Source organism: Suncus etruscus, chromosome 3 (assembly GCF_024139225.1).
Source record: "Suncus etruscus isolate mSunEtr1 chromosome 3, mSunEtr1.pri.cur, whole genome shotgun sequence".
NCBI classification, from domain to species: Eukaryota; Metazoa; Chordata; class Mammalia; order Eulipotyphla; family Soricidae; genus Suncus; species Suncus etruscus.
In genome coordinates, this window is record NC_064850.1 from 62,590,609 (window position 1) to 62,609,425 (window position 18,817).

Here is an 18,817-nt window from a genome sequence, read left to right on the forward strand (position 1 = left end):
ATGGGCCCCCTGATAGTCCTCTTGTACCATAAGTGAAACATGTGTGAGTAGTGGGGGCCACAGCATAAAATTAGAATTCAAGATCTTGGGAATCAAACAAAATCTGAAAGATTAAGAATCACTGACCTAAGTGTCACTTTAAAATGAGAAAGATAGAAAGATGTGACATGGTCAGAAGACATTCCACAAACCAAGGAATGTCAGTAGATACCAAAGAGTGAAAGTGGAAAGAATCAAAACCTTCACTAACTCCTTATAGAAGCAGTTATGGTCCTGGCCAACACCTTGGTTTTGATCAAATGATTTTAATTTAGGATTTCCCTTCTTTAAAGTCATAACTTTTTAAAAACTTTTTAAGTCACTAAAATTGTGATATGTACTGAAACAGTAATAGGAAACTAACATAAGTGACTTCTAATTTTATTTTGGATTTTGGGTCACACCTGCTGACACTCAGCGGTTGTTACTCCTGGTTATGCACTCAGAACTCACTCTTGGCTTGGGGGACCATATGGGATGCCCAGGGATTGAACCACAGTCTGTCCTGGGTCGTCCGCTTGCAAGGCAAAATGTTCTACTACTGCACCATCTCTCAGGCCCCCAGCTTAAAAGTAAGCTTCATAGTATTAAGAACAAAAATTTAAATGTTAGAAATAATAGATCTACAATATACTTTATTATTTAAATTGCATATTCTTATCTTAAATTTTGGAGCATAATGTCTATCTTTTGTTTAGTAATCTATGTATGATTTTACAGTTAAAATTAAAATATTAGTGATTTTTTAAAAACCTGAAAATTTTATCTATCACATTGAATCAGTGGTTTAAACAGTCAAGTGTTTGTGGAAATAATCCTTGAAGATAAGTCAACACTGCTATAGTGTATATTGCTATGCAAATACATGTCCTGGGGAAAAATGCAAATAATGGCTTTTTACAAAATATAATAAGAATAAGAATTTTTAATCAGGGAAATAGAGAAGGTTTGATTACAAACCACAGATGCCAGATGGTTTTTTTTATAAAAGAAATGTTTTTAGGGACTGCTGATAAATATTTTACTTTGAATGAGTACTCTAAATGGAGGAAACATAAAGGCAAGGAAAAGTCGTGATTTACAAACTTTTTGCTATTCTGTAAGCTAAGAAGTGACTTTACTGCATAGATTGGGTATTATAATGTTACTAGACAGTTAATATATTTAAATGTTGACTCAATGGCCTCTAGAATTCGCTGAAAGTAAAATTTCAAGTAAAAGATATTTGGGAATTCTCTGTATTTGCCAGACACACTCTTGGCTGTATAAGTTTACATAAAAGTTTGCTTCCAGGATGAAATGATTATACATTTCCTACACTTAATGTGTTAAGAAAATATAACCATGGTGAGAGACATCTCTGCCACCCATTCTCTAACTGGACAGCCAAATGGGTTGGATCATTGTGACCACTGAGAGAAAAACACTAGAGCAGAAATTCCTCTTCACTGACCCTTTGGAGTAGTGTTTTAAGAGTTGCTGGAATTACTGAAAGAAGGTTCACCCTGGTGAGTATTTTGTACTTTCAAAAGAGCAAGAGCAGCTTGGGAAGATGGAAGCCACTGGTTTCCCATGGCTTATGTTCACTCCAAAGTGTAAGGAAACGAAGGGGATACTTGGCTGAAGATAAGAGTGACAGGTGATAACTAAAAAATCAAAAAGCCAATGAAGAAGTTCTCACAGGCCTAGAAATAAATAATACTCAAATCCTAAATGTGTGTGTGTGTGTGTGTGTGTGTGTGTGTGTGTTTGAAGAAAGTTAAGAAGAAAACGAGTAGTAATTTTCTAGTAGAATACTGGGACAACTCGAGATGCATTTTCCTCTTTCTGAGGTCAACTCCTCTTCCCACATCCAAGGGGAAAGCAGATATCCATCTTTCTTAACTAGTACAGGGTGGAACAGGGCTTCTAGTTCCCATCTAAGGCATATGCAGCACATCCTGAACCTGTGACTTGGTTTTTGATACTAAACAGGGGGAAATTCTTTGTAACTCTTGTTTCACATTTTTCTCTTCTTTTTAGTGCATAATTTTATTGTGGCATTTTTGTTTTGATAATTCTAGAAAACACATACAGAATGTGAAGGTATTTCTGTGTACATGCATCAATATTAAATTTTGCTTAAATATATGTAGTTCGTTTTTTTAATTATTTCTTTTTGTTTGTTTGTTTTGGTCACAACTGGCAGCACTCAGGGATTACTCCTGGCTATGTGCTCAGAAATCACTCCTGGCAGGTTCGGGGGACCATATGGGATTCTAGTATTTGAACCACTATCCTTCTGCATGAAAGGCAAACACTTTACCTTCATGCCATCTCTCAGGCCCCATGTAGTCCATTTTTAAATCTCAAGGTATTCACTGTTTAGGCAGATGTCTGAATATTTCTTACAATTTACTAAGACTACAACTAGTATACTAGTGTACTAAATGCTTACATGTATAAAGTGATTGCAAAATCATATACAAATGTTGAGAAATATTAAGTTTAATCATCCTTAAAATGTTAATATTTGAGGCTGGAGAGATAGCATGGAGGTAATGCATTTGCTTTGCATCCAGAGGGTCGATGGTTTGAATCCTGGCATCCCATGTGGTCCACTGAGTCTGCCAGGAGCGATTTCTGAGCATAGAGCCAGGAGTAACCCCTGAGCACTGCCAGGTGTAACCCAAAAACCAAAAAAAAAATGTTAATGTTCAAAAGTTATCAGTACATTCTATTTGACTATACTTCATAAAAATATATGCCTGAACAATTTTTCTGTTATTTATGAGAAAGAAGAAAATAACATGCTTTCAAAGGTAAGCTTTTCTACATGCATGTTGTGGTAAGTAGACTTTTAGAATTTTCTGAGTCAACCCTGCAATTTTCAAACTCAAACTTTTATTTACAGAGTAGTCAAGTATTTCTTCAACTAGTCCAGTGTCTCATCTTCTGGCATCATATACTCTAGAGTGCTGTTTGCTCTAAGATACAAATACTATCTGTACCAACCTGTTTGTCTTTACAAACTTTGGGACAATGGTTTTGACCTGTACCCTCCTTACTAAGAAGATGCAAGAAAAGTTATCAATTTTGCTTGAACTGTTCCTTGTTGATATGGTGAATTGGAAGTTATCAAGCTTCTTTTTTTATTTAACCAACTTTATTACATACATGATTGTATTTGGGTTTCAGTCATGTAAAGAACATCACCCATCACCAGTGCAACATTCCCATCACCAATGTCCCAAAACTCCCTCCTCCCCACCCAACCCTTTCCTGTACTCTAGACAGGCTTTCTATTTCCCTCGTACATTCTCATTATTAGGATAGTTCAAAATGTAGTTATTTCTCTAACCACTAAACTCACCCCTGTTTGCAGTGAGCTTCATGAGGTGATCTGTAACTTCCAGTTCTTTTCCCTTTTGTGTTTGAAAATTATTATTGCAAGAATGTCTTTCATTTTTCTTAAAACCCATAGATGAGTGAGACCATTCTGTGTCTTTCTCTCTCTCTCTTACTTATTTCACTCAGCATAATAGATTCCATGTACATCCATGTATAGGAAAATTTCATGACTTCATCTCTCCTGACAGCTTCATAATATTCCATTGTGTATATGTACCACAGTTTCTATAGCCATTCATCTGTTGAAGGGTATCTTGGCTGTTTCCAGAGTCTTGCTATGGTAAATAGTGCTGCAATGAATACAGGTGTAAGGAAGGGATTTTTGTATTGTATTTTTGTGTTCCTAGGGTATATTCCTAGGAGTGGTATAGCTGGGTCGTATGGGAGCTCGATTTCCAGTTTTTGGAGGAATCTCCATATTGCTTTCCATAAAGGTTGAACTAGACGGCATTCCCACCAGCAGTGGATAAGAGTTCCTTTCTCTCCACATCCCCGCCAGCACTGATTGTTCTCATTCTTTGTGATGTGTGCCAATCTCTGGGGTGTGAGGTGGTACCTCATAGTTGTTTTGATTTGCATCTCCCTGATGATTAGTGATGTGGAGCACTTTTTCATGTGTCTTTGGCCATATGTATTTCTTCTTTGTCAAAGTGTCTGTCTATTTCTTCTCCCAATTTTTGATGGGATTAGATGTTTTTTTCTTGTAACTTTCTGTCAGTGCCTTGTATATTTTGGAGATTAGCCCCTTGTCTGATGGGTATTGAGTGAATAGTTTCTCCCACTCAGTGGGGGGGTTCTTGTATCCTGGGCGCTATTTCTTTTGAGGTCCAGAAGCTTCTCAGTTTAATATATTCCCACCTGTTGATTTCTGCTTTCACTTGCTTGGAGAGTGCAGTTTCCTCCTTGAAGATACCTTTAGTCTCAATGTCCTGGAGTGTTTTACCTATGTGTTGTTCTATATATCTTATGGTTTCGGGTCATCCATTTGGATTTAACCTTCGTACATGATGTTAGCTGGGGGTCTAAGTTCAATTTTTTGCAAGTGGCTAGCCAGTTGTGCCAACATCACTTGTTGAAGAGGTTTTCTTTGTTCCATTTAGGATTTCTTGCTCCTGTTATCAAGCTTCTTATGAAGATCAAGCTTCTTATGAAGATCTAGAAATAGAAATGCCATATGCAGCAGAAACAGATAACTTATAAAGAAGGCATCATGCATAATGGCCTGAGGTTTCAGTATTGTGTAGGCCAAGATAGGCACTAGTGTACATGGCACAGTGTGAGTGTTCCTAAAGGTAAGTTCTTCTTCCTCACCCTAGGTGACAGGTTGAAATGATTATAGATTTAATTTGCCATGACAACAAAACACAAATGATTGAAAATGCATGCAGAACTCTCATGACTCAAATTTATTCCGAACTAAAGGAACAGGGAAGATATCCTAACACAGGCAAGAAGGGAATTGTCTGGAAATACATAATTTTTATCATATAAATTTTAAAAAGGCTCACATTGACCTCAGTAGTCCCATTGACTTTCCACCAATTAGGACACTTGAAGAGAAAATGAATGGAGGGATATTTAAAAACAGTTGTTCTCTCTATCCCCCTCCTAACCCCACTCCCAATCTTTCATTAAACTTTCAAAGGTGATGACACAACTGCCCCTAGGGATGGGACAATGGGCCAGGTTAGGACACTGTCCAAATGTGAACATTTTTTGATAAAAATCATAATATTGCTCTAATTAGGAACATATTGTAATGTTCTCCAGTTATTCATGTTTAATTTTAGCCAAAACGACAGATGTGGAGGCAATCTGGCTGTCGATCGTCAGGGGAGCTTCTACTGAAACTGAATGGCTAAGCAGGTGCCCGCGTACACCCCAAAGAAGTACCACCGAAAAGACCCTTATTATGAAAATTTATTTAGTTAACCAGCAAAATCTAAACTGGGTTTTGTCTTTACTTAGGACAGAAAACCCAGTGTAAAGGAGTGTGACTCTCCCAAGTACAGAACAGAGTTACAGGTATATAATATAATAACGATCCGACTTCATTTTCTTTGTAATCAAATGTCTGTTTGTTCTCTGACTAGCGTTGGATGAAAGAATTACTTGTTGCCAAATCTATGAGCACTGTGTCCAGTTTCCTTGTCTCCCCCCCCCCCCCATCTTGTCTGTGGCTCTTGTTACTTGGCTATTTTCCAAGCGAATCAACTCTAAGATGATCCTTTTATTTGGTGCATCTGAAAAAGAGTAACTCTCATTACATCAAGTATTCCTACTGTATTTTTTGAAACTAGATTTTCAACCTAATGCTTTACAATTTAATTTTAAAGAGTGTTTGCAGGTAAGCGTTATGATGTTTTTTATTATTAGAGTACTCTAATGTATAATAAAAATCTATATTGAGAACATATATTATTTTAACATCAGTAAATATCTATAGATAATCATTTTATTCATTTGAATGTAGAACTCTCGGGGAAAATCTAAAGCTCAAATATTAAAAAGAATTAGAGTAGCATTTTGTAAATTATAACTTCTTGAGTTTTTTAAGTAAAATTGTAATCAGCTATTTTGTATTAAACAATATATAGCATATCTGTTACCCTTAAAAACAAAATGCAGATGATTATTTTTGTACTATCAAAAAGTGAATACAAGTTGATATCAAAATACTTTGGAATATAGATCTTGCTACTAAGATATTGGTAATTACTTGAAATGATATCCAATTTTAATGAATTCACATCATCTAATATTTGTGTTAGCCATGTCCCCTACAGTCCTAATACTAGTAACTCTAATAAAAATATTTTAAATATGGGCAGAAAACTAAAACATCACCCATCAGTAATTTCCAAGTAATTATATTTCCCAAATGAAATATAATTCTTATATTTCTTATATTTTATTTCTCTAGAATGAAATATCAAATACAAAATGAAGTATCCAATAAAAAATATCTTCTTTCATTTTCTAGGAATTCTAGTTACTTGGGATGTACAGCTAACTGAGTGGATATTTTTAATCACAATTTTACTGACATACATATATTAAATTATCTTGAAAAAAAATGATCATTTCCATGCTTCTTAATGTGTAGTCATGTGATCACTTTAGAACAGCTTTCAGTTTGCCCAAGAGTGCTGCTCTGGTTTTTCCCATAATTGGATCTCATCCAGTTAATGTATGACCCCTTTTAGCCCTTGTAATATCTGTTCCATAATGAGCAGGGGAGAGAAAAAAAAAAACTGTTGAAACTCTATCACCTAGTAACTATACCAAGAAGATGAGGTAGTTCGATTTAATATGTAGCATTATTAACCAGTGATGTGGAACATTTGCTAGGAGCCTTCGCTCCTGCTGTGAAACGTCCCTTACTTCTTTCAACCACATGAGAAACTAAAGCTCAGAATTTTATTGTGTGGGGGAAGAGAAAGGGCCATAAATTATAGGTCAATATGTATTTTGTAGTCTTAGCCTCTTTTCTCTGTTAAGGTTAGACAGTTGAGACCATGCAAATATGGATTAATTTAAACTACTTGAAAATATGGTCATGCCTTTTATGAAACCAGCCATTTGTTTCTGGAGAGAAAACAATATATAGTAATGGGATACACATTATTTGGAGTACACCGCATTCTACAATTTCCAGGCAGAAAAAATTAGCTAAGCATCTTGTAAAATAATCGGGGGAGAAAAAGCTGTCTAGATATTTTAAATTTTGGCAGGCCAAAGGCAATTTTGACAGTGATTCTATTGATAGCTTTTTCTTTTTCTTTTTTTATTTTTTCAGGCTTTTAAATTCCCATCCTTACAGATTTGTCTTCAATCTGAAAATGACCGATGAATTTAGTTAAAGATTGATTGGACCTAATATTATATTATAATAAAAGACTTATTTTCTTGCTTTAAATTTTAATGCTCAAAAAAATGTACATGAAGGCACAGAAATAACTTGCAACGGTGATATTGGAAGAAGCACTGGGAAATTTTAGGCAACTCCAAAGTGGTCCCATACAAATTCAAAAGCAATACGCATGAGTTCCTAATCAAAGACAAGAACAAATTCTCGCCCATAACAGATTGAGCAGTATGATGAAAGATCACATGGAAAAATTGGAATAAAACAAAACTTAGGATGAACTAAGTAGAAACGTTTTCCACTAGTATTACAATAAGGGCATTCTTCAAATGTGGTTGTCTGAAAGAAAAATATGATTCTGAGCCAAAACATAGTCAAAATTTTGGTGAAACTGTAAGATATATTCAAACTAATTATTCATAATGATCAATTAAGTAATTTGTAACCCTTCATTTGGAGTTTAATCAGAAGTTGAATAGCTATTGCTTATGTTTAAAATAAAACTAATTTTTTGCATGACAAAATAAATAGGTTTAAATCAAAAGGCATGATTTTTGAAATTAAAATGGGAGTAAATATTTTGAAAAATATATAATACTTAAAAGGTGCTAATATCAGATATATGAAATACTTGAAATGCAACAAATATGAAAAAATAGTGAGAAGAGATGAATAGACATTTCACCAGATAAATGGATGACTAGTAGGCACATATAAAAATGTTCATTTTCATTTAATATTAGGGAAATGCAAAACAAAATAATAGTGAGACATCATTTCACACCATAGAGATTCACATATATCAACATGACTAGATATAATCACTGTTGCTGGAAATACATTAGAATAAGAATACTCACTCAGATGATGGGGGTGGGAGGGAAAATTTGGGGACATTGGTGGCAGGAAATGTGTACTGGTGAAGGTTGGTTTATATTCTATAACTGTAATCTCAATTATGAATGAACTATTTTGTGTCCATGGTGCTTACATAAAGTAATAATAAAGAAAATAGTCCTTGTTCATTTTTGGTGAATCAGTTCACAAAGATATATATATATCTATATCTATATCTATATATATATATGCATTTCTATATTCATTGCAGCCTTTAGTACTATACCAAGATTATGGAAACAAACCAAATACCCAACAACAGAAGAATGGATAAAGCAGTAGTATACATACAAATGGAGCAATATGTAGCTGTAAGGAAAGACGAAATAATAAAGATTCCAGCAAAATGGATAGAATTAGAAAGTATAATATTATTCTCCCCCAATGCTTATTGTGCCTATACAAAAAAAAATAGTGGAGGGAATGCCAAACCCTACCACTGCAACACCCCTTCTTTTTCTTGTTTTATTTTGATTTGTTAGTTTTTGACTTTATTTGCCTTCTTTCCTCCACTTTTCTCTTCCATTTTCACTCCTGTGATTACTATTTGGTGAATTTTTTTTTCTTTTCTCATTAGCTGGGTGCATTTTTTTCTTATTTTTTTTCTTTTTTTTGGTAGTTGCAGCCATTTATTTTCTCTCTTCCTTTTTTTCTCTTTATTTCTTTTTTTTTCTTTTATCTTCTTATCCTTTTTATCGCAAATGACAACAGACCAGACAATCTACAACAAGCTATAAAGTGGAGACCAGTTGCACTAGTATTCTGGGGGAAAGGGAGGGAGACTTGAGATGCCTGCTGGAAACGGGGGTGGAAGGAGGACAGCACTGGGGTGGGAGTGCCCCTCATTCGTTGTCACTGTGTACCATAAATAATGCTGTAAAAAATAAAAATAATAATAAAAAAATCACAGAAATGAAAAAAAAAGAAAGTATAATATTAAGTGAAATAAGTTAGGACAAAGACAAATATTGAAAGATCTCATATATCTTTGGAATATATAGTGACAAAACAAATGAATAAATAGACTGAACAACAACAATTTCTTGTCTTGGAATAAAAAACAATTTTTAGTAGTTTGTGGAGGGAAAGAGCAAGTAGATTAGTCTCAAGTTGACCTTGGGACAAGGGATTCATGGACATTTTGGTAATGGTGGGGTGGCATAATTTTGTAACATTGATACCAAAAATTTTTTTGTTTTGGTTTTTCATGCCACACCCGTTTGATGCTCAGGGGTTACTCCTGGCTAAGCATTCAGAAATTGCCCCTGGCTTGAGGGGACCATATGGGACGCTGGGGGATCAAACCGTGGTCACCATCTTTCCTTGGCTAGCGCTTGCAAGGCAGACACCATACCTCTAGCGCCACCTCGCCGGCCCCGATACCAAAATTTTTAACACACTGTAATTATCTAAAAAATGAAAATAAATAAAATATTAAAATAATAAAATGTGGGGCCAGAGTGATAGGGCAGTAGTTGCAAGTGACCCACCCAGGACAGAGATCAGTTCGATTCCCAGAGTCCATATGGTCTCCAAGCTAGGAGCAATTTCTGAACGCATAACCAGGAGTAACTCCTGAGCATCACCAGGTATGGCCTCAACATCCCCCAAAATAATAATAAGATGAAACTAACAAAAAGAACTCCTAACTCTGCAAGGTTTTTCTGCATAGCCCTAACTTCAAATTATTCTCATCTGAAGACAATTCTTTCTATCTCTGTAATGCTGGTATTTTCAAAGTTGTTTAAATTTTTATGAATAAGTAACTTAGCTTTGAAATGTATTAAATCTATAAATTATAACTCAACAGGTAGCATAGATAATTAGATATTTAGATCTTCACATATGATTCTTCCAAAGTAGAGTTTTAGTTCTTGTTTATATTTTTTCATTGGCTCATCACCTAGAGTTTCATGTCACAATGCACAAAATGAAACACAAAAAAGGCAGAAAAATACTCTATTTTCACTCTCTTATTGTAGAAAATCAATAAAATATAAGGAAAATGACAGCTGGAATTCAATATTGACAAGAAAGCATAGGGGCTGAAGATATAGCTCAGTGGGCTGAGCACCTGCTTTGTATGCAAGCACCCAGGCAGGATCCTGTAAACCATGTTCCCCTGAGCCCTGCTGAGGAAGTCAACAAGAACAGAGCTGGGAGTAGTCCCAGAACTGTACTGGGTGTGACTCAAAACAGAAGCATATTAATAAATAAATATTTCTTGGAGCTGTTCAACCAGTGTTAGATAGCCCAATAAGAAAAGACAATGATTAAAAGCTGTTTACATGTTCACAAGCTCACAGAACACTGGGCTGTAAGGTGGAGGCTTGAAGTTTTTCATTCTGGCTTCTATCTCTCTGAAGTAGCTGTAGCTTTGAATAAATTCGAGATCAGCCAAAAGAAAGTACTACATGCAAATAGAAATCCTGCTGTGTTTGATTGCTTGCACCTCCGGAGATCAGGCACCCTGGGTACATTCTCTTCTCAGGCATGTTTTGCAGGGAAGCAATGGTGTAATCAGGTAAATCAATTAGTAAGTTATTGTAGTGACAAAGTAAGGAGCAAGCGAGGATTATGAGGAAAGCAGAGTGAGGAGAAAAATCCATTGTAAAGAATTTCTGGGATTACTTCAAAAGAAATTTTGCTTTTCTTTGTTGGGCCTAAAGGTGAAAAAAAAAATCAGAATTGAATGCAAAGCCTGTGCTAGTGTTCTTTTCTGCACCAGAAAATCTGGAGAGCAATGAGTGGGGCTTTTGAATAAGGGGAGGGAGAGCAAGACCAAAGAACTTTTTTTTTTTTTACTTCCGGGGCATTTATGAAGCTCTATCAGGTGAGATGTGTGAATCTGGAATTAGACAAGATCAAGCATGTTCCGAGCTATGGCTGTATACAAATCTGGAACTTAGGAGAATTATATTGGCTAGAAAAAAATATATATATATTTTCTAGCCAATATAATTTCTAGCCAATATATATATATATATAATTTTGATGGAACTTGGAGTAATTGAATATTCAAAGACAATGTGGGAGAGTTTAGGAAGAAACAAACAGGAAAAATGAAGGCTGACATCTAGAAAGATAGATAGAGCAAGTTAACACACATTTTTCTGTGCTCACTTCAGCAGCACATAAACTAAAACTGGAACAATACAGAAAAAAATTAGCATGGTCCCTGCACAAGGCTAACCTACATTTTTTCTAAAGGGAATCAGAGAAATTTAACCAAGATTCAGTAAAAACTGAGCAACTTATCTTGACATTTCTAAAATAAAATTTATACAAATTGTGTAAAATTACTTTGAACATATCTGGAATTATAACTACAGTTGAATATTTTGGAGTCATATTGGGGAGTTAGGAAGTTAAGACTGGAATGAAATATAATTCCTAGGGTGGACTTTGTATAAAGAGACACTGATTCAACTGTAGGGAATAAGGCTTCTCATCAAGAGGTCCCACAGAACCATGCATACATACAAATCAAGGTCAGAAATGTGAAACAGAAGTGAAGAACAAGTTATAAACAGTGGTATAGTAAAGGACTTGCTTCTTCTAATAACCCAGGATGACTCATCCTATATCAAAGTAGGAGGCATTCAGAGTGAGAGTCCTCCTCTCTTGATAAAGACATAGTTTTTACCCAGAAAAATTAACAAGTACTAGGGTCTTCATAGTCTTCAGTTTTAGATTCAGGAACTGTAGAACTATCCCAATTTCTCTACAGAAATCAGACCAACATGTTGAACTCAAGGTTTGCCAGGGAGCATCATATCCCAAGTCTATGCTAGTCTGTTTTCTTAGCTTGAAATGCTTGTTCCTTGCACTTCTCATTATATTCTAGAAAGCAGTCAAGTTCATACTTTAAATGTAAATCAGCTCTTGCCCTTCTTACAAAACCCAATCAAGGTTTTCCTTGTGTTTTTATAATAAGGTAGTAAAATGCATGACTTTAAGAGCTCTTAATGTTAGGTCCCTGACCCACTTTCTCTCCTCATATAATTCTACTCTCCTTCAATTTAGTATAATACGTATATTCTTAGATGCTCTAAAATCTCAGCTTGGTGATTTTACTTACTCCAGAAATGCACTTTACTCTTAAGGAGGATCCTATTCTTCATTCAGGTTTCATAATAAATTTCTCTTTCTCAAAGGTGCTTATCTTTATTTTTGTTCTTACTTTGGGGAAGGCAAACCCAAATGTGCTTACAGCTTACACTCAGAGGGGTCTTTAATTTCTTATTAAAAAAAAATAGGGCTGGAGCAGTGGCATGGAGCAGTAAGGCATTTGCCTTGCTGGTGCTAGCCTAGGATGGACTGCTGTTCTATCCTCCCGTGTCCCATATGGTCCCCCAAGCCAGCGGTGATTTCTGAGCACATAACCAGGAGTAACCCATGAGTATTACTGGGATTTGGGGCCAAAAAAAAAAACCCCAAAATAGTTTCCATAATCTCTCAGTTAATTTTCTATTTTCTTTCTACATGACTTAATAACCCATATTTATTACTATTTGTTTAGCTGCCAAATGTCTGCCTATGTCTCCATAAAAGATCAGAGTCAACATTTTTGACTCATTATTGTATTCCAGATATTTAGCATATGACGCATTGACATTAGCAATACTTACTAAAGAAATGGATAACTGAATGAGTGAATAAATTAAGAAATGGGAAAAATGCTTATACATTTAGTTCTTAGCACATGACAACAATTCATCAGAAATCATGTTCAGGATATCAATCTTTTTCTTCCTTCCTTCCTTCCTTCCTTCCTTCCTTCCTTCCTTCCTTCTTTCCTTCCTTCCTCCTTTCTTCCTTCCTTCCTTCCTTCCTTCCTTCCTTCCTTCTTTCCTTCCTTCCTCCTTCCTTCCTTCCTTCCTTCCTTCCTTCCTTCCTTCTTCCTTCCTTCCTTCCTTCCTTCCTTCCTTCCTTCCTTCCTTCCTTCCTTCCTTCCTTCCTTCCTTCCTTCCTTCCTTCCTTCCTTCCTTCCTTCCTTCCTTCCTTCCTTCCTTCCTTCCTTCCTTCCTTCCTTCCTTCCTTCCTTCCTTCCTTCCTTTCTTTCTTTCTTTTTTTTTTGTTTTTGGGCCACACCTGGTGACGCTTAGGGGTTACTCATAGCTATTTGATCAGAAATTGCTCCTGGCTTGGGAGACCATATGGAACACCAGGGAATCAAACTGCAGTACATCCTAGGTTAGCACGTGCAAGGCAAACACCCTACCGTTTGCACCACTGCTCTGGCCCCTAAGGGAGCGTATTTTCTCCTTTTTTGGTTTTTGTTTGTTTTGTTTTGTTTTTTTTGGGGGTCATACTCAGAGGCGCTCAGGGGTTACTCCTGGCTCTGTGCTCAGAAGTCACTCCTGGCATGCTCAGTGGACCATATGAGATGCTGGAATTCGAACTAGGGTCTGTCTTGTGTTGGCTGCATGTAAGGCAAACACCTTACCACTGTGCTATCACTCTGGCCCAATTTTTCTTTCACAACATGAAACTACAAAATATTGAAATGTACATTACAGTCCAATGTAAAGGTTGTCGGAGGTCTAGCAACTATTCTTGAACTTTGATGTTTTGACACTTGATTCACACCTTCTTGGTATTATTCAAAATTTTAAATTGTGGCCATAAATAAAACCACATATTAAGTAATCCAAAAAAGTCTTTCTTTTTTAACATTTCATGTATAATAATAAAGAATAATTTTCTAATTTTAAATGAATGTGATTCTAATTTGACGATCTATTTAAGATTTTGTTTATTTTTTGGTTTGGGGACACACCTGGCAGTGCTCTGTGGCTACTTCCGGATCTGGCCTCAGAAAACACTCCTGGCAGTGCTCTAGGGACTGTATAAGATGTTGAGGATTGAACTTGGGTCAGTTATGTGCAAGGAAATCAACTTACCCACTATACTATCTCTCCAGTCCCTAATGTTTTTAATTATGTTCAGAATTTAAAAATAGGACCTGGAGCAGTGGCACAGATGATAGGGAGTTTTCCTTTCATGCTTTAACCTAGGAAAGGTCCCCTGGCATCCCATATGGTTCCCCAAGTCAAAGGTGATTTCTGAGCACATAGCCAGGAGTAACCCCTGAGCATCACCGGGTATGGCCCAAAAATAATAATAAAGAAAAATATTTAAAAATAAAATTACTCTCTATTCTGAAAAATAATTTGAAAATTATAACTTATAAGTTAATTATAAAGAATGAAAATTATATATACATATATATTTTATTTGGTGTCACAACCAGCAGTGATCAGGACTTATTACAGGCTCAGTACTCAGGGATTACTCCTGGCAGAGATCAGAGAACCATATGGGGTACTAGGAATTTAATCTCTTGGCCAACCGCATCTAAGTCAAGCACTCTAACTGCTGTACTATCTCTCTGGCCCCAGAATAAGCCATATATTTGGATAGTACATCCACATTACTTCCCCTTTTAAAGCTTATTTTTCACATACATTCTAAGTTAATGCTGAAAAGAAATGACTGACAAAATGAGCACACTATTTTGCTTTGGTATTGAAATTTGTTGAAAAGTCTGCTAAAATCTATGACAAGGAAGAAAAAAATCATATTAACTACTATTCATTTCAATAAAAATTTTCTTTAAAGTCACAATTCATTGTAATATATACTCATCCAATTGAAGTAGGACATTAAACAATACTTAGAATATAAATGAGTGTTATTATATCAAAATTCAAACACTTAATCTTGGTTGTACTTACTCTTCTTTGTTCCAGTGCATACTGATCTCATTTATCATGGGTTAATTAAGTAATACCAGCCCCCAATGGATATGGGGTCTGATATTATCTAAGTTATATCATGAGAAGCTTTAGTTACCATGTCTTATTAACTGTGAATGATTGCATAAAGTACATATTTTGCTGCTGGCTCTTGGTTCAAAATAATTACAAAAGTAAAAATCATGTGAATTGTTCAGTAACCAATTATGTTGCTTCTTCCAGTGCTTGTCAGTTTTCATTCTCTCTATTTTCTTGTCTGTTTGTACACAGGCAGGAAAGTTTGTGGCAGAGCTGTCACTTGGCTCTTAGTAATAAAGTCTATGAGACTTGACAAAATAACTAGTCAAATGAGAAAATTGGAGAAAACTTCAAATAGTATAGAACATAACTAGCATATATGAGTTTAGTCCTTGGCACCATACATTTCTCCCATACCCAACCCAGGACACTACTGAGTGTGTTCCATGTAGAAAAATAGGTTACCCAAAAGAGGAAATGGTGAGCAAACATGAAACTTCAGTAAAAACTTGAAAAGTGATTATGCTAACAGTGAAGTTTAAACTGACAGAAGCATATGGCAATAGTTGACTATAGGACAAAACTCTACATAGGTAGTTAGACGAATTGATAGAATTTATCTGCATAAATAAAAAGGTTGAGAAGTATAGCAAAAGGGAAAGATTTCTAAAAAAGGAGAAAGTACATAAAAGATACTCATATTAAGAGATCAATAGTTTAGCACAAGCTTTGCATGCAGGAGGCCATGGGTTCAATTTTGGTACCACCTGTGGTTCCTGAGCACTATGAGAATCTCCTTCCTCTCATTTCCCTTCACTACATTGGCAAGGAAAATTGTTGTTATTGTTTTAAAAAGTAAAGACTCCTTCCTCATAACTTTGAAGATGTAAGAACAAATGTTTGTAAGTGACTTCCTCAAAATAGAGGATAACAATTTGCAATAAACTGCATCCCAGATATTGAGCAATGGCGCATTTCAATAATTTTCTGTATGATCACTGATAAATTTCTGTTATTTTGAAATGATAAAATTTTGTTAATAAGATAGCCTGTATGAAAAAAAATTGCTTTTAAGTGGACCTAAACAGAAATCAATATGACAATTCACTGAAGTATATAAAATATGCTTAGTCTGTATCTTACATTGTCAGAAGTGTGTCTTATAAGAAAAGGTAAAAATTTCTCAACTAATCACTTAAATAGTTATATTGAAACAAAATATTTATATTTCTAAAGTCTCCAATATTTAACTAAAAATTTTTGGAAAGGTTTTTTCTCAGGTGTTGCTCTAGGACCTAAAGAGCTCCCTAATGAATCCTGGCCAAGTAGACAGTGGTTCAATGCTCGGCTCAGTAGTGCCAGAGATTAACCAGACCACCACAGTCATGCTCAGGCTGCAGCTGGCAATATGTGCCGAACCATATGATGCCAAGATTAAAACAGTAGTTGGCCACCTACGAAGCAAACTCCTTCATTTTTTTTTACTTTCTCTCAGCCACCTTTAATATTTAAAATTACAGTGTTTTAAATAAATGCTGTTAATACTTGTTTTAATTCCTTCAAATTTAAAACATAGATAGTTTTTGAAAATTAACACTTGAGAAATCATAGGGAAAAAATCATAGTTTTCCTCTTGCCTGCTAACATAACTTTGTGTACTTTCAATATACAAGTCCTTACTCTAAATTCACACTCATGAATATCAAATTGTCTACTCTAATATTATTACTTAATTTGAGTGATCAAGAATCAAGTATATAAGTCGTGTGTTTCCAAATTTTTACCAATTTTACATAATAAAAATTTGACAGTTTTTTATACTTTGAAGTTTATTAGTTTATTATTTATTTGAAGTTTTATTAGGAATAAAAGTAGTTACTAAAATAAACATTTCAACATAAGCAAAACTTATGTTTAACTAAGATCAACATATAAAAGGTCATAAAGCTTATAAAATATTCACTGTTCAACTTGAATTGGAAAATATATCATAGTATAATTTAACACTGAATAAAATAAATTTTAGGAAATATAATTTAAATCTAAAAAGTCATGAGTTTTCAAAAAATAAAGAACTCATTTACAGAAAGATGACATCCCTAGAAAGATGTTATGAATTTGTGGAAAATGTTATAAATTACTTTATCTTTTCAAATCATGAATAAATTAATTACATTAAGATATGTTCCCATTCGAGAAGCTATGAGATACATGAATGTATTTTATTGTGTAAAAGAAGTACAATATTATATTAGTGTTCATATGTATTTAAGCTGAACCACTAAAAATGTTAAACAGACCAGGAACATTTTATATGACTCAGGGACAAGAATGGAAATAGAATGCAAGTAAGATGATAATGAGGAGCTTGGACAGAATTAAAAAGACTGCAGGAAAGGCTGAAGCAGTGGGAAGAAGCTTTATCATATTTAGTCCAAAAGGTAATGTTTAACAGTGATAATAGTTAACAGTCCAGGGAATATTTTTTTCACATGTGGACTAAGAATGCTCCTGATCAAGAGGTGTAGTCTGGAGGATCTAAACACTTTAGGAAATATGGTCTAAAGTAGGAAGAAATAAAGCAGGAAACACCCTGATTACTGCCTTCTACCATCTCCAATCTCCTGATCAAAACCCACTTAAAGCAGCTAACTGATGATGTAATCCGTAGAGGTCAAATCTACCAGCTCTCAAGTAGAACAGAGAGTCCAATTTACCTTCAGTCAGTCTCCACAGAATCTCATCAGAATAACCAGCCTAATAACTAGTCCTTACGGGCATAACTGTGTTTTAAATTTTGCCAGAAACATGATTGAAACACATCTTACAATTTGAAAATAAGTAATCTAATTTAAACTCTGTCTAAATTCCAAAAAAATATTTTTATTTTTAAGAATAAAATATCTTCCTGATTTTCTACTTTACTATTGTTTTAAGCCTGATTCCCACGTTATTTTGATCAGTGGTAAATGGACAGATGTGTTTGAGAATCTCTCAGGCAGTACACTGAGAGTAGCCAAACACAAACAAAATCATTAGAAACTAGCATTGAATCACCTGAAGAATAAGTGTTCACTTCTGCCTGTCCAGCAAGAAAGCTGGCATGTCATTACGTGAGATGATTCAGAGCAACAGGAATCTGCCCTCACCAGTAGCTGAGGCAGCATGTCTATAGGTAAAGAAGCAGAAACACTAATGAGCTTTCTCAAATCAGCTCTTATCCTGCAGCACAGGGCAATGTTCTGATGTAATAGAGATTTTGAGACAGGCAGTTTTCTTCAAGTGATAACAGACACTTATCAAGTACTGTAATGTGTCTGGACAGCCATGTTCAATTGGATAGCTTTGGATAAACCTGCAGAACACCGAAGTCCAGGAAGCAGGAGGAAGCTAATTGCTTTGAAAGCTTGCTCTGCTGGTCAGAGAGATTCTGCCTTCTGAACAAAAAAGAAAAAGTTGGACCAATTTAATTTAAGATTAAATTCATTTCTATACCAGAGAAAACTAAAAAGATGAATACTAGTAGAAATGGTAATTATATTGATTATCTAATGACAAATAGCAGCTCCTAAGATGCTGTGTAATGACAAGGTCCATATTTAATTAATAACTCTAAAGAAGGAGTCATAAGTGCTACAGCAAACCACACATTTGCCAGTGGCTCCAGCCTCAGTCTTTAAGTGTCTTGGCAAATCATATAAAACTGTTGAGACAGAGCTGCAACTCAAAGATACATATATGAGAGTGTCTATGTAAATATATATGTGTGTGAATCTGGGGCTTTGGGCACATTATGACTTTAAAACATAAATATAAAAATATGTGTGCTAATATGCAGGTCCTG

The 18,817-nt window shown here is 35.1% G+C and overlaps 1 non-coding gene across 1 annotated transcript; it reads left to right on the forward strand.

Annotated features, from left to right (window-relative positions):
* The first annotated feature begins 11,309 nt into the window (after positions 1-11,309).
* Positions 11,310-11,420, forward strand: LOC126004889 (U6 spliceosomal RNA). The gene has a single exon (XR_007494114.1). It is a non-coding gene; the product is annotated as a U6 spliceosomal RNA (small nuclear RNA).
* The last annotated feature ends 7,397 nt before the right edge of the window (positions 11,421-18,817 follow it).